This window comes from Gambusia affinis, linkage group LG20 (genome assembly GCF_019740435.1).
Source record: "Gambusia affinis linkage group LG20, SWU_Gaff_1.0, whole genome shotgun sequence".
Lineage (NCBI taxonomy): Eukaryota > Metazoa > Chordata > Actinopteri > Cyprinodontiformes > Poeciliidae > Gambusia > Gambusia affinis.
Genome location: NC_057887.1, coordinates 12,733,236 through 12,747,351, shown reverse-complemented (window position 1 = coordinate 12,747,351; position 14,116 = coordinate 12,733,236). Strand labels below are relative to the sequence as shown.

Genomic DNA, 14,116 nt, shown 5'->3' with positions numbered 1-14,116 from the left:
GTTGGTATCCATTTTTTACTTATTTATTTATTTTCCTTTACTATAGTCAGTGCTTGTGAGAAGTAAACTGGTGGTTAGCAATGGTGGTAACCATGACTGTGTGAAAATGCTGGCTGATTAGCAACTACTACTTTACCCAAAAGAAGCCAATTTAATTACTTACTAAGCTGCTCTGGTGTCTTCATGAGGAAATAACCTTGCATTACCTTTCAAGCAACTGAGCAACTTTATTTGGCAACTTTGAATCCTTCAAAGTTGCCAAAAAGTTGCCTGTTTTACTTTATAAATTAAGTAGACAACCATTAATTTGAACAAGCACTAATTTGATAATTAAACTCATCCAGGCAGAAAATATAAATGAAGTCCACTGCTGTTCCTATTCTTTCAGGAGCAGCCACTTGTTAGCTGGTTCAGGTTTCAGATCATATTCTCTCAAAGATCAGCAAGATCAAAGCTTTATGAGATAGATATTAAACCAGTTTTCAGGTTTTGTTAATTGCAGACAAACTAATTTTTGTTGATTTTCTTTCAATTGGTGAAACAGGTCAAGTACCGAAAATATTCGATACTTGACCAAATATTTTCCCACCCTATAATGCGTAAAACAATATAAACTGTGATGCATATTTTTGGGAAATTGTATAATAATTCAATCTATGCATCTATGCATCAATCAAATCCTTCAACTCCATTTTCTGTTGGATTCAAAAATTACTGCCTCAGACTAATACTGCCACTCCCTGCCCAAAGAAACCGTCTTTTTTAACATGAAAAGACAAAACAGATGAATCTATAGTCCAGATCAGAGACCCTAAAGCAATAAGAAGTACAACGTAAAAACAGAAGGGACTTCTTGACTCAAAGCCCCAGTGCACATCATGCCTTTCATTTAGATACAAGTCATGACCCCACTGAACTCTACCTCTGAAGCAAACTAAACAAAGTGGTCACTACATGTATTTGGACATGGTGGCTTTAAAAAAAAGACGCTCCTAAAATATTTATATACTTTCAAGAAGCCAAAGTCAAACAACAGCTTGGTTATGCACTGACATGAAACCAATTAGTGTGATGGAGTTTTCAAAACACCATGAAAATGCAATGGTGTGCGACGATGCACCACAGCCACGCCTTTCCTGGCTGATCAACAGCACCTGCTGGCCTGCTCATTAAAGCAGCAGGGATCACTTGGTTGGCCATCTTGCTGATTATAGCACCGCTCTCACCCACTACAGATCCATAATTCAAGGCCTGGATGTGGTGCGGTTTCACAAGTCACCCAGCCCTGGGTGCTTTTCTCTGACTCCCTCCAGTGTTAAACAGAAAATGTTGCCAACATAGGCAACAAAGGTCATAGGACATATGGATGACTGTAAAGGTAGAAGTTCTTTACATGTAAACAAAGGCATGAGTCACTAATAACTTGGTGGTTAGCTGCTGTCACTGGTGCTGCAATGAACAAAGCAAGAGACTAAATTGTTTGCCTGTATTTTAGATGTGCATTTGTACTTCTTTGAGATTAACCATGAAACTGGCTGGTGACTGAAAGCTCGACTTGGCCAAGCTGCAGCTCAAAAATCTGGTCTTTTTCAGATTTTTCTGATTAAATGATATTATCAGTAGAAGAGGAACTGAATAGTAATATGACATTTCATGGTGTATTATTTTTCTGTGCTGAAATAGTTGCATTACAGAATTTTTGTCCAATTACATTAGGAGAAAGTTCCTTTTTCCAGTACAGTCTGCGCTTTCTTCCCTTGACTTGTATTGTGGATTTCTTTACTGGGCCAATCAGCAAACAGAAGGAGAAGGTGTAAATGATGAAGTCGATTTTCTGCACTGCTTAAGAATTGTAGTCTGCTTGTATTTTTAGAAATGGCAGCAATGGAAGTGAACAAATATGTTCAGTCCAGCGTGGCCATGTTTCTAAACATTGGATTAACATTAACACTTGCTTGATTCTGTTCGGCACTTCTCTCTTTGCAGTGGAGAATGGTCCTTTACAGCAACTTCCACTAAGCTTCTTACTGTCTAACTGGAATATCACATGGGCAAACATTTGCAATTGGGTAAAATTTAAAACCTCAACACAGTCCACTCCTTCAGGAAGCAATTGTTTCTCAACAGTCCTGACCCTCTGTATGGAGCAAAGCATATTACAAGGGGCAGGTTTTTATCAGGCTAGTGTGTAACCAAGACCACCACAGTGTGTTTGAAACAAAAAGTGACTTGTGTGTTAAATAGCCCTTGGTACAAAACATTCCGTAAACCCAGAGGAGTGGCCGGTGAAAGTTTAATTCTGATCCCTTCTTTCGACACACCATAACATGGGGGCTACCAAGTCACACTAACAACAGCACTTTTTAGCATAGATGTTCTTACCGCAAGAAGACTGAAAGGAACTAAGTATATACCAGAAAAGCAAAACAGCAAACTTGGTCTATTATGAAACATGCAGGATTTGGAAATGTTGAAAGCATTTAAGAAATCTCAGACATAAGGTGAAGGTCTATATCCTACTGGACAGACATGGGCATTTTACAGCATGACCACTTAACGTTAAATGGCAGCACTAGTTTTAACAAATGCAGGATGTTTTAAACAAAACCCGGTCTGTATAAGAGCGATAGAGCCAATCTGTCAATGTACATGCACTGCTGTCAGGTTTTATTGTTTACATTTGTGCCTTGTCTTTATGGCTCTTTCTTTGACAGCCCATAATAAAGCTGAAAGGGTTGAGCATGAATGCGTCACAAAGATTACAAGCTGTGTTTTGTCCATGTGTCACATCTTAATTCAGAGGTTCATCTCTGAATTCTTAGTTATTGTGTTCTTTGCAAATACTTACCCTGCAAGTACAGTTAAAGTCCTGTTCTTACCAAGAACACAATGGCACAGTATGGATGTTCTCCAATTGGAACAGAGTGCATTTATCATGGATAATAAAAGAAGAATATATAGTATTTTCACAGATAGTAAATATACATAAATAATAATAATTAATAATAACAAACTATCAATATTACACTGTCAGAAGCAAAAGTTTTTATCGTTGATTACAAAAAGTTTAAAGTAATTAATGATGATTTGCCGTCTCCTATTACTTTTTCAGATTTCTGTTACCAGTGAATCAAGACTGTCCACTAAAAATAAAAACCTTTGCTCCCTTCATTACAATATTTGCTTATAAAATGTTTATTGTCTCAACTGAAAAATAATAGCAGATGACAATCAGCTTTTGATTCGTGCAGTTATTTGATTCCTTCCATTGTGCCTTAGGTTTGCAGTGGATCTATAAGCAAGTTAAATTAAAAGTACTATTTTGTGTGTATGTTTTTCCAACCTGGTCATAGTTGTTTCACAACTGCATGACTCATTTAAAATAAGTACTAAACACTGATTAAAAACGTTCTTATATTATTATGATAAAAAACTCACGTGAGATACCTACAGCATGAACTGAGTCAAAAATGTTTTAGGTAAAAATGTTTTCATTATAATGACATAAAAAAAAAACAAAAAAAACAAACAAACAGGATATAGATGTAGTCACTGCTTAATCAAAAGCAAATATTACCATAATTAATTAAATAAATAAATAAAGATAAGGAGACAGACAGATAAAGAAGATAATAGCAGGACATGAGGTTGAGGTTGAAGAGGATCACTGAGAGCTTAGAATTGGAACAGTACTTGCCACCCACCAAGCACCAAATAATTATGTATTATTTTAATCCAACTGCATATTTAGAAAAAAAAAATCTCAGTAATTTGGATGCAGTGATGCATAACAAAAAGTAAAATTCACATCCTACCTCACCTACAACTTTTTTTGTTTTATGCACCACTTGAAGACACTCTGCCAAATGAACCGGAAGGAAAAAATAGGTTTCTGATTGCATCATCAGAGACACTTAGGTAAGTCTTGAGACAGCCTGGACTATTACTCTGTACAGCTGATTTTCTGTCAGTGGCCAATAAAACTAGGTTTTCTTTTAATTTAAACGTAATAATGATCGTACAGAAAATAATGTCACCTGTCATTCTGTCAAAAATTATGGTTTATTACTTTGGGATTACTTTTTTATTCATTCTTACCAGGGTCCCCAGTTAATACGTCTGTCACAGGCTTGCATTTCATTTACAGAAGATTTGCAACCGTGCTTTTACTGTTGTGTCAAGAACAAACAGTCAAGATCACAAAAAAAACAAACAATCAGGTCCTAGGAGTAACCTGGTGAGGTAACCTTTTAAACTACCCTTTCAGAAATGCAACCAAAGCTTTGGAAACTCACACTGGGCACAAATGCACTCGGTTATCTGATAGAAATGCTCAAGCCCTGCCCTCAGTGGCCTGACAATGCCACTGAATATCTTGTTTCAGAGACTTGCCAAGATTGGAGGTGTCTGTTGGACCAAAGCATACCCGATACAGTATGCCTGATTGTAAAGTCTTGTTCTTTAGCTGAAGTGACGTAGGATGTCTGGCTGTTGCGATTGAATGCCAAACTGGTGCTGTCAGACCAGGGTTGTTGTAATTCCAACTCTGACACTTGATAACAAATGTAGAAGGAGTTTTAAACTTTTGTGTAATGCAACAGGAGACCTCTAAAGATAAATAGTCAGAGGAACGTGTTCTGTTCCTTTTCTTCCTTCCTTCTTTGATCAGTATGCAGTTGCATTATTATGTAAAACAAAAATGATTGATTAAAAACAATAGCACATAACCTATATTAAGCAGTACTTGTAATGTCACATCATCAGTTTCTCCTTGTTTTCTTCTTTTTTTGTGAATATAAATTATATACAGGAGTTTTTAGAAATCACTCTCTTGTACGGTAGGTAAAGTATGTTGGGTTAATCCCTAGCTTTGTTGTTACCAACTCATTTTGTGTCATTATACACAAGCATTCAGAGACCGGAATGGTAGCTCAGTAACTGGACGCTGGAGTGTAGGTTGGTCGTAAGGTGAGAGGTGACTTCAAGGCCAGGGGCATCAGCTACCCACAAAAGACAAAGAGAGGCACTCTTCTCCATCCGACATTGGGTACAGTTTCACCCCAAATGTGTTGTAATTCAATAATAGCCTTTGCAGCAGCAAATCTTGTAGTAAGACAAGTTTATTTAGGGAGAATTTTATGTTTTTGACCAAGTTTAGGTCACACTTGGTCAAAGTTGGGTGTACTTTCAGAGCACACACAACTGATCAAGCGGGCACATGAGGAATGAGCCATGCCAGGCAGTATCAGGTCAAGAAGCATAAGTAAGATGTGCTATTATCTTCAAACACCATAAAATACTGGAATTTACTATTGCATTGTTAATTCCAAAGGAAAGACATTTAAGACACTATTTCCTGTTATCTAGAGTACTGATTGATTCTGTTATTTAACAGAAACAGATGTATATGTATCATTTTGGAGAACATAAACATGAAATCTTTGCTTTTTGATTTGTCCAGTCTTACTGTCTACTGTTTGCTATAATAGACTAAAAGGCAGAATAAAGCATGCTGAATCAGGTAATAATACCCTTTTCAGATGAAGGTGACAAGCTGCTCAACTATCCATTTAGTTCAGTGTCAAGTTAACATCACACTCCTGCTCACATGTTATAACTGTAATAACAAATTGGTGCTGAACAACGTGTTATTTCCAGACCTGTAGTCCATTTTATCCCATCAGGCATAACAGAAAGGAGGATGTCAGTGTAAAACATAAAAGGAACAATATCAGTTTTAAAACTTTTACTGCTGTGCAACACAATGGACTTTCCACGTGATATAGGTTAGAACATAAAGTGTTCTCTTCAAAATCCAGTGACACAATTAAAATGTCAGAGAAATAAAAATAAAGTCATTAACAAGCAGAGAATTTTGTGAACGTTGTTCTCTGTAAAACAAACCACAGTGTGATGAAATGTTCAGGTTGATTTTTATTTGGAAAAAATGGAAATCAAACCACATTGACAGTAAGGGTAAAATGAAAATTTAGGATGTAAACAAAAGTAACAATGTCTAGAAGTGCCACACACCGAATGGGACTTTCTACATGTCAGTTGGGTACACAAAACCAAAAATTACAACTCCATTCTGGGACTAGGAGTTATTTCATGAATTAAAAAGGTTGAGAACCACTTCTATAAAAGGTAATATATTTATTTTATTGGCCGTTGCATTCTCAGAGTCTGCAGTTTACTTCTACGGTAACAGCTTTTGTCCAAGATAAATACCAGTAAATTTACTAATCTCTATTCTATATGGTGTAAATGTCAGAGGTGTAAAACAGACCTGGCAGCCAATCACCAGGACCGGACATAACAAAGATATTTATGCATTTTCATCACAAACTGAATGTTTTTCAGGTTTCCCTGGAAACCTGCTGAAAAACAGCATTCTTATTGAAGCACAGCTTTTCATGTTAGCACTACTAAACAGTGAACGATAATTGAGAAGCAGATTCTAAGAGCTTTCCCTCCACAGCTCTGAAGCTCTGGGTTCACGGGTATTAAAGCCCTCAGTCCATTTATTTTCCAAGACAAAATAAAAAATTTAACATATTTGCTTCAAGTTGCATTTTAATTTAGAGGCTATATTTGTACTGTGGCGAGAAAAAGTGTTTGCCCACTAACAGATTTTTTGTTTTTCTTGATTTACTTCACTTACATGCAACAGTTTCCACCAACACTTGTCACCAAATGTTAAATAAATTGTAATGAGTCTTTTGAATAAATTTTGGCCCATTCACCTTTGAAAAACAAACGATTTGTGCAGAGCCTGACTCATTAAATGCTGCACATATTCATGCAGAATGCAGCCCAGGAACTCTTCACTCAATGCAATTTAGAGAAAAACAGTTGCAACTATCTAAAAACTTTATGACAAAACAAATGTTTTGCATGAAATTTACAAGGTTTCCCGGTGCATACTAAGTGTCCAACCATGAATTTTAGGTTAACTAATCTCTATAAAATTTTTTCTTGGCATTGTCTGCATACATGATTGCTCATTCTGCGTCTTTCTACCTTTTTCTGTTTCAGACTGGCAACTTGTCCAGGATGCACAGGACAGGTTGCCAGAACAGGATGTGATGTATTTAAATGCTGTTATGTCATCACAAAAAAATACCAGTGGAAAAAGACAGTTTAGAGCAGGGGTGTCAAAGTCAAATGGACGGAGGGCCAAATAAAAAATCTAGCTACAAGCCGAGGGCCGGACTGTTCATTGAGATTTTTTTAAATGACGCATTTGGTCTAGTGCAGCGGACCGGCCCTTCGTAAATTTCCTGCGGACCGGGGTGCGCGTTGTGAGGATCGAACGGGAGCATCTCGCATTGCCGGCTTGCTGCGGGCCGGTTCTAATAATAGATCAAGATCATCCCAGGGGCCGTAGAAAATCTTCTCGCGGGCCGGATGTGGCCCGCGGGCCTTGACTCTGACATATGTGGTTTAGAGTGTCTGTTTGTTGTAATTGCAAAAATATATTTTCCACAGATAATTGAGAAGGCTAAAATAAATTCTAAATGCCATTTTTTTTAAATAAAATGTAAATAGAAAGTAGACTTCTTTTACATTGCCATTATATTTTGAGAGATGTCAGTCAGAAAAAAATGAATAAATTCTTGATTAAATTTAAAAAAATGTTCACTCTAAATCTGTATATGGTAGAGGAGAAGTAAAATTTCAACTTATTCATGATCAGCTGAAAGATTTACCAGCAGCATTAAAGCATCTCCATTGAGATCTGTAGGAGACATTTCCACTTCGCCTCAATAATGCCCAATTGTTGCTCTTTTCCAATCATTACACTCTAAGTTTTGTTTTATAACAGAATGTCAGGTTGGTCCTTTCAAGCTCCTAGTGGAATTTGATTCATAATGCATCAATAATGGTCTAAGAGATTTTATTAAAGGTGATACACCCATGGATAGCCTAAACTTCCTGCTTAGAGGTATTAAATACCCAGAAATATTGCTCATGATTCTTCTCAGAAAGGACACCCACTTAGATTTCTCTTTTGGAAATAAAAGAGACAAAATGCTTTGTTTAGCTAATGACAGAAATATATAAAACTTTCTGGGTTGTTTCCTCCTCTCCTCACCCCTGTGGACTAGAAAGATGGCTAAGGGCAAAGTATGATGGAAATGACTCACAGCCGCTTCAGCTTGATGGCTTTATCCGCTCACTTGTTTTGTTACATTATGTTGTGGTTGCAATATAAATCCAGCTTCATACATCAAAACTGCTGCTGTGACTCAAAAAGGTTTTAGTTGTATATCAGGAGTGACAACATGACTACTCAAGCATCTATTGTCCTTCAGAGGCCACCATAATAAGCTGCTATGCTTTGCCCTATGACCAGTGGCCTTCCTGCATTTTAAAGGAGGAAGGCCACTGAGGTCAAGAACCACATGCAAGACACACAAACAGGGATAAATGTGCCCACACTGGCTGTTTTTCCAAAAGAGACTTAGAGGGATGTGCAGAGATCTGAGGAGTCAGGCACAGAATGTCAAAACAAGGAGGTTGAGTACCGGACAAGAGGGACGCAAAGATTATCTGCTTTCTGGGACACATAGGTAAGCCGGGTCAACAAATTAACCCAGTTTTTGAAGAAAGTTGAACTAAATTTGTCAATCAAAATGCACCTCTCCCTTTCTTGACCTTATTATAGCACAGTCTGAGTAAAGAGATTATGACTATAAAGAGAGCTGTTTATATTTTTATTTTCCTTCTCTAATTCAGTCAAGAAGGTATGTAAACACAGTCTTGTAAAACAAAAAAAAACAAAAAACAAAAAAAAAAACAAAGAAAAGAAAAAAAAAACCCTACACAAAAGCTCCCCCTTCTTAGTTATACTCAGATTTCTTAAAGAGTATTGTTGTCATCAAAACTCTCTACCAACAGAGGACTAAATAAATTGGGTAAATAAATGGTGGTAATAAATTATGTCCATAATTATGTAAATAAAACTGGACTGACTAAGTATATTTGTGCAAAACCTTTGTCCATATTCCCTCATAAATAAAACTGGACTAACTTACACCCCAAAAACAATTTCTGGAGCATTGCCAACAGCAAGATAAGAGGCACCAGCTCAAACTATGTAAGTAAGCAATGTGGGCTTACCTAACATGTCATGTGAAAAAGACTCATTGGCTCCATGGCACACCATATTGATGAAGTAATTCATGCAAAGGTCGTTGCAGTGTTATTAGACTTGAAAGAGGGTTAGCGTGCAGAAAATCATGAAGCTCTTTCACATAAACTGATAAAGCCAAAAGGTCTTCAGAGACTTGGTTCCTATTTAAAAAAAAATGTACAGCAAACTGTTAGTTTTCAGTATGAGAACTGCTGAATGCAGCTCAATTGTGTACCACAGAGGCCTTTTTTAAAGTCACAACTCATCTGCTGATATACTAATAAATTATATTGAAATAGTAAAGATGTCATGTATGCAGATGATGTGGTCATACACAGCTACATAGACTCCACAGCAAAATACGGAGGTGTTGAACAGGTGGAAATGGTGTAAAATGTCTGTCTTTGCACCAGAAGTGCCTCAGCATGTTTCACAATCAGACACAATACACAGTAAGTAACTTCTAATTTGTTAATCATTTAGAATAATGTCCAAAAAATTCCCAGATTTGGAAAAGTTTGTCGCTAGTAATAATACAGTGAACCAATTTTAAAGCCTTTACTTCATAGGTAAAAAAGTGCCTCAAATTTACGATAGTGCTTCCAAATGAGACAAATTGCAAAACTCATGGAAAACTCTAAGAAGAAGGCAATTTGAATCTCCTTTCACCAACAGCAATGCATTCAGACTTCCTGCATCTCTACATTGGCACAAGGTGTTTTGTGCTTCACAAAGGTAGAAAATGTGCCCTGGATGTCATAATCAAGACTGCAAAATGTTGCACAGTTTTTAAACCCTTGCTGTGACCCAGAATTGGTCTTGAACACTCTGCCTCTATGCATATAACCCTGCCTGTTTCAATGGACCACATGAAGGAAGATCTTACTTAAAATCTCTGTTCTTGTTGCGATAAAGTACTTAAATCCAAAACCAGACAAGAGCAGAGCTACTTTTAAATGATGCACCTAATACGCTACCATTAATACCTGTTACTAACTCATATTTTATCCTGGCAGTCCAGGTTGCACAATTAACACAGGCACATTAGCCATGTATTAATCCGAGCCCATTCATCTGTAGTTATATTATGGCAATAATTATAACTTCCTAGCAATTTGCTGGTTGTTTGAGAATCTGCAGGTGAAAAGAAATAGAGTTTTTAAATGCCATTTCTACATGGAAACGAGGAATCACCGTAAGACATTCCCATCTGTTTCCTACAGGCAGAACTGCTTAACAAGTATTCATAATCCTTTAATTTTTTCGCTAATATATTCCGCTGGGATTCCACAAAAGATAAAAAATGCAATTTCTGAAACTAGTGTTTGTAATTTGAAATAAATTGTTGGTGAGACATCAACAGCTTCAGGTGTCTTGTTCACAGAGTTGAGGGACTGGCGTTATCTCTAAGAGTCTAAGTTTAGTGAAGCTTTTAGCCTCTTAACTACAACCTCTCACTTCTTCTCGTGGTATTCTATAATAAGGTAGAAAAGAAAACAATGTTTGAGACTTCAAAGTCATATCTAACAATGTTCTTCAGCATAAACCAATAAGAGGGTCAATTCACACTTGTTCTTAGTGTGTCAGGCCCACTATGGTAAACTGATGTCAAAAATGTTGTTTTAAAAGAAATATGAAGGATTAATTTTACTTATAAAGAAAACCAAAACAGCTTGTCTTCAGTCTTTTTGATATCTAATTACCAGACACGCTGATCAGAGTATTGCTACCTCAAGTTCATTGTGTCAGAGAAGTAAATAAGGACAGATAAAAACAAAACAGCGTGAGTCCTTGAGGCTGTCCGGTGGGGGAAGACGCAGAGAGAAAAAGAGCAGGTGGCAGAAGGCTTAACCTGAGATAAATCCCTTCAATGAGCTCATCTCCGCAGACTTAACCAGCTTTGAGTTGTCTGCTTTCTGCCAGTACAACTAGATATGGCTACTCCCATTCAGGCAGCTAAGTCAGCCGCCAGCAACACGGCTAATCTGTCTGAGCGCGACCCGCAGGCCATATGGTCTTTGAGTGTCTACTGTCTCACAAGCAACTTAATTAATACAAAATATTTTATGTTTCAAAATATGTAGTTTAGGTGTAATATTTAAGTGTTTCAGTCTAGATATGCATCAAAAATATGTGATAGAGGATGATGTAAACAGATTAAGCTTTTAGTTATACTATAATCCCAATAAATGCTCATGCTGATGCCCCCCTTCTTCCATTCAGGTGAGGACAGCTTCCGTAAGCCTGTTGGTTAAAAAAGTCCTCCTGTCACAATAACAAGTGCACATTGTAAGCTCCATTAATCCTCTAAGAACGTGCCAAACTGGGCGTGATATAACACAACTGAGACCACTCAGCATGACTGTCAGTGTCAGACGCTCCTGAGAGGAGCAGATGAAAAAACCCATTTACATACACATTCATAAAAGCATACATAGAAAATTTCTCACTACCTGGAATTAAATTAGGCTAAACGTAGCTCATTTTAAGTTGGTCAGGACTGCTAAATTATTATTTTTTTTTTTCCATTTTTTGAATAGCCTATTGACATTTAAAATAAAATAAAATAAAAAAAATGTATGTCTTTATTAGCTTTAGATACATAAATGATTTTAGAAGAATAGATTGTGCTAACTGCATAATGTCATGTCTTTTGATAAGTAAGTTAAATTGATGGCCACCTGTTGATGTCACTTAAAGCAATACCTCAGACATAATACTTCAATGTGTGACATTTTGGGGAAAAAACAGCCACAGAAGAAATGGGGAAAAAAAGCCAAAATATCAGGAGAAGAATTATCGACCTCCACAAGTGGATCACCATTGGGTACAGTATGCAAACACCTGAAGGAGCCATAGCTATCTGTTTAAACAATTATCTGAAATATAAATCCTGGGAATGCCAAACCATTTCACTATTCAGGAAGGGGATGGTTTCTGCCTCCCAGAGATAAACATGTCTGGGTGTGAAATGTGTGAATCGACCCCAGAACAATACCTTGTCAAGATGCTGACTGGCTGAAGATGGTATGAGAATATCATTATTCACAAAGGTTATCTAGAAGTTGCCATTCCTCCAAAGATTTCTCATCGGTTTTTCAAGCAATGTCTTGTCTGAAAAAACTAAAATGCTTAGTGAATGTTTGGCCTGAAGTCTTTAAGCACCATTCCAACTGCGAAGTACGAACAGGGCAGCATCATGTTTGTGGGTATTTAACTGCAAAGTGGACTGTTGCATTTTAAAAGTAGATGGCATCATAAGAAGCTTTGTCAGAAAATGGTCCTTTAAATGGACAATAATCCCAACCATTACACAAATTAGCCATAAAGCGCTTTAAAGATAACAAACTCAATTTAGTGAAGTGACAAAGCCTTAATTACAGTCTCATTAAACATTGTTGGGGTCGAGGAGAAAATGTGTGTGTGAGGAAGGTGCCCTACAAACCTGGATCAGTTACACCATTCAGGAGGCAATTCTTCTAAATAGCAAGAAAATACACATAAATTGACAGACTTTTTTATAACAATCAAAAATTATTAAATGTAGTTATCTAGTTATATCAAAAGATTTAGTCTTGAGTTAATGAGTCTTGAGTTAAAAATAGCAACAAGGTTTGTTTATATATTGTATGCAAATGTCTCTTTATAATATGGACTGTGTTGTTTGGGAAGAGAATCAACCCTGCAGCATGTTGCACAGGTAATAGAGGACTGCCCTTTTTTTTCGTCTAAATCTTCATGGTTGCTTGAGCTAAAGACAACAACAAGGCCTTGTAATATGCGGTGAATGGGTGGGGGTGCTGGGGTGGTTGCCAGCACCATGGCTACAACCCTGTTGTTATGCTTTAATCCCCTGAGTCCAAGCCTGTTATCGTGATGTCATGGCAGGCAGAAGTGCTGATGTCGTAGGTAAGAGCAGGTATAATTGAATTACACCTAACAAACAAGTCAAATCTCAGTCAAACAGATTATCTCTTTCGAGAATTGGTTTCCAGCCTTGTCTCAAAAATAAGAGCAAAAACTGATCATCACACCACCGCCACCTGTCCACTCCACACATGGCACTTTTACTGAAGAAGGGATATTATGTATTTTTCAGGCACATGGTACCATTTTATAGCATAATCAAGTAACTATGTTACATTCTGTTGCTCTAAAAACTTCATAGAATAAACATAACCAAAAAAAGTTTGGCACCTTGACATTGATGTCTGTTTCTTTAATAAGCTCCTGCTCTTTCCAACAACAACTCAAGACCTTAGTCAGGATGCCACAATGTACTTTTAGCTTTGTGTAAATAGGCGACACTTGGTATAAGCAACCGTTTAGGCACCCCAAATGTTTGCCACAGGAGAGTTAAGAATTTCTCAGACATGCTTGAAAGAGTCAACGTAACATTCCAAGTATGTTTTTGATGAGGGAATATCATAAAAACATGATATAAAGCTCATAAAGGTGAATTTTAAATAATACATCCCCTTCAGCCAGCAGGGGGGCATTCATAATATCAGCTTTGTATTTGGCCAAGAAAAACTGCTAATAACCAGCGTTCAGAGAAATGTTTTAATGAGTGAGGAAACACCTCTGCACGTTATCAGTCTAAATCTTCATTAGCATTTGCACTGCCTTCATCATCCTTCCAAATGCTGCTAAAAGGTCCCCAAGGGGATCTGGCTGAAGGTAAAAGCTAATGATGAATATGGGTCCTCATGGAGTCTGAACATATGGCATATTTGTCCAAGATGCAGATAACATGGTTAGTAAGTATGCTTTGTGTTCACAAACATGTCATCATCATTAAATCAGTAAAAGTCCATTAATTTCAGTATTCACAATTCCAAAAGTGAAATTATATGGATTTTTAACACACAGTGAGATGTATTTTATTGTTTTTTATAAAAAGCTGGCTTTTATTTGTAATATTGACTAACTTTGCTTTGTTGCTTCTGCTGCCCTATCTTTTTCTGTTAGATTTTA

General features: G+C 37.0%; 1 protein-coding gene across 2 annotated transcripts in view; it reads right to left on the bottom strand.

Annotated features, from left to right (window-relative positions):
• kif19 (kinesin family member 19) overlaps positions 1–14,116 on the bottom strand; it is a 36,591-nt gene that overhangs the window by 18,338 nt on the left and 4,137 nt on the right. The window lies entirely within an intron of this gene.